Source organism: Arachis hypogaea, chromosome 10, assembly GCF_003086295.3.
Source record: "Arachis hypogaea cultivar Tifrunner chromosome 10, arahy.Tifrunner.gnm2.J5K5, whole genome shotgun sequence".
Taxonomy (NCBI): domain Eukaryota; kingdom Viridiplantae; phylum Streptophyta; class Magnoliopsida; order Fabales; family Fabaceae; genus Arachis; species Arachis hypogaea.
Window position 1 is genome coordinate 34,394,881 of NC_092045.1, and position 2,999 is coordinate 34,397,879.

The window sequence follows — 2,999 nt, forward strand, 5'->3', positions numbered from 1 at the left end:
CAATCAAATCTTTTTCAAAATCAATTTCTTTCCTTTTTCAAAAATACTTATTAACAATTAATGATTTGATTGAACATTTTTTGCCTTTTCTGTTGAGGAAGGTTTTATGTTTGATTCATATCTTTTCTTGTTAGGCAAGTCATTAATTTTTAAAATCATATCTTTTCAAATTGTTTTCAAATCATATCTTTTAAAATTGTTTTCAAATCATATCTTCTCAATCACATCTTTTTAAAACCAATCATATCTTCTTAACCACATCTTTTTCAAAATAGTTTTCAATCAAATCTTTTTGATTTCTAATTTCAAAATCTTTTTCAAAAATCACTTGATTTCTTTTCCATTTCCATTTTCATTTTCGAAAATTAAGTGATGTTTTTCAAAAATGTTTTCAAATTTCCCACTTAATTTTCGAAAATCACTTCCCTCCTTCTCACATCCTTCAATTTATGGACTAACACTATCCCTTAAGGCAAAATTCGAACTCTATCTTCTTTGTTAAGTTCGAATTTTCCACTTCTGTCTTCTACTCTTCTTTTCCTCTGACACCTAAAGGAATCTCTATACTGTGACATAGAGGATTCCATATTTTCTTGTTTCCTTCTCTATCTTATGAGCAGGAGCAAGGACAAAGGCATTCTTGTTGAGGTTGATCCTGAACCTGAAAGGACCTTGAAGAGAAAGCTAAGAGAAGCCAAAGCACAACTCTCTTTAGAGAACCTGACCGAATTCTTCAAGGAAGAAGAACACATGGCAGCCGAAAACAACAACAATGCCAACAATGCAAGGAAGGTGCTGGGTGACTTTACTGCACCTACTCCCGACTTCTATGGGAGAAGCATCTCTATCCCTGCCATTGGAGCAAACAACTTTGAGCTTAAGCCTCAATTAGTTTCTCTAATGCAACAGAATTGCAAGTTCCATGGACTTCCAATGGAAGATCCTCATCAGTTTTTAGCTGAGTTCTTGCAAATCTGTGACACAGTCAAGACTAATGGGGTTGACCCTGAGGTCTACAGACTGATGCTATTCCCTTTTGCTGTAAGAGACAGAGCTAGGACATGGTTGGACTCTCAACCTAAAGAAAGCCTGGACTCTTGGGAAAAGCTAGTCAATGCCTTCTTGGCAAAGTTCTTTCCACCTCAAAAATTGAGTAAGCTTAGAGTGGAAGTCCAAACCTTCAGACAGAAGGAAGGAGAATCCCTCTATGAAGCTTGGGAAAGATACAAACAATTGATCAGAAAGTGTCCCACTGATATGCTTTCTGAATGGAGCATCATAGGTATTTTCTATGATGGTCTGTCTGAACTGTCCAAGATGTCTTTGGATAGCTCTTCTGGAGGATCTCTTCATCTGAAGAAGACGCCTACTGAAGCTCAAGAACTGATTGAAATGGTTGCAAATAACCAATTCATGTACACTTCTGAAAGAAATCCTGTGAACAATGGGACTAGTCAGAAGAAAGGAGTTCTTGAGATTGACACTCTGAATGCCATTTTGGCTCAGAATAAAATATTGACTCAACAAGTCAATATGATTTCTCAAAGTCTGTCTGGGATGCAAAATGCACCAAGCAGTACTAAGGAAGCTTCATCTGAGGAAGAAGCTTATGATCCTGAGAACCCTTCAATAGAAGAGGTGAATTACATGGGAGAACCCTATGGAAACACCTACAATCCTTCATGGAGAAATCATCCAAATCTTTCATGGAAGGATCAACAGAGACCTCAACAAGGTTTCAACAATAATAATGGTGGAAGGAACAGGTTTAGCAATAGCAAGCCTTTTCCATCATCTTCTCAGCAACAGACAGAGAGTTCTAAGCAGAATACCTCTGACTTAGCAACTATGGTCTCTGATCTGATCAAAACCACTCAAAGTTTCATGACTGAAACTAGGTCCTCCATCAGAAATCTGGAAGGACAAGTGGGTCAGCTGAGCAAGAAAATTACTGAACTCCCTCCAAGTACTCTTCCAAGCAATACAGAAGAAAATCCAAAAGGAGAGTGCAAAGCCATTAACATGGCCGAATTCTGGGAGGAAGAAGAGGCAGTGAACGCCACTGAGGAAGACCTCACTGAACGTCCACTGACCTCCAATGAGTTCCCCAATGAGGAACCTTGGGAATCTGAGGCTCAAACTGAGACCATAGAGATTCCATTGGACTTACTCCTGCCATTCATGAGCTCTGATGAGTATTCTTCCTCTGAAGAGGATGAGTATGTCACTGAAGAGCAAGTTGCTAAATACCTTGGAGCAATCATGAAGCTAAATGACAAGTTATTTGGAAATGAGACTTGGGAGGATGAATCCCCTTTGCTCACCAAAGAACTGAATGACCTGTCTAGGCAGAAACTACCTCAAAAGAGGCAAGATCCTGGGAAGTTTTCCATACCTTGTACCATAGGCACCATGACCTTCAAGAAGGCCTTGTGTGACTTAGGGTCAAGTGTGAACCTCATGCCCCTCTCTGTAATGGAGAAATTAGGGATCTTTGAGGTACAAGCTACAAAAATCTCACTAGAGATGGCAGACAACTCAAGAAAACAAGCTTATGGACTTGTAGAGGATGTTTTGGTGAAGATTGAAGACCATTACATCCCTGCTGATTTCATAGTCCTAGAGACTGGGAAGTGCATGGATGAATCCATCATCCTTGGCAGACCCTTCCTAGCCACAGCAAAGGCTGTGATTGATGTTGATAGAGGAGAGTTGATCATTCAAGTGAATGAAGAATCCTTGGTGTTTAAGGCCCAAGGATATCCCTCTGTCTTCATGGAGAAGAAGCATGAAGAGCTTCTCTCAAAACAGAGCCAAACTGAGCCCCCACAGTCAAACTCTAAGTTTGGTGTTGGGAGGCCACAACCAAACTCTAAGTTTGGTGTTGAACCCCCACATTCAAACTCTAAGTTTGGTGTTGGGAGGTTCCAACACGGTTCTGAGCATTTCTGAGGCTCCATGAGAGTCCTCTGTCAAGCTAGTGACACTAAAGAAGCGCT

At 40.1% G+C, this 2,999-nt stretch overlaps 1 non-coding gene across 1 annotated transcript; it reads right to left on the reverse strand.

Moving 5' to 3' along the window:
• Positions 1–1,155: 1,155 nt before the first annotated feature.
• Positions 1,156–1,263, reverse strand: LOC112718928 (small nucleolar RNA R71). Its single transcript, XR_003161254.1, has one exon. It is a non-coding gene; the product is annotated as a small nucleolar RNA R71 (small nucleolar RNA).
• Between the last annotated feature and the right edge of the window lie 1,736 nt (positions 1,264–2,999).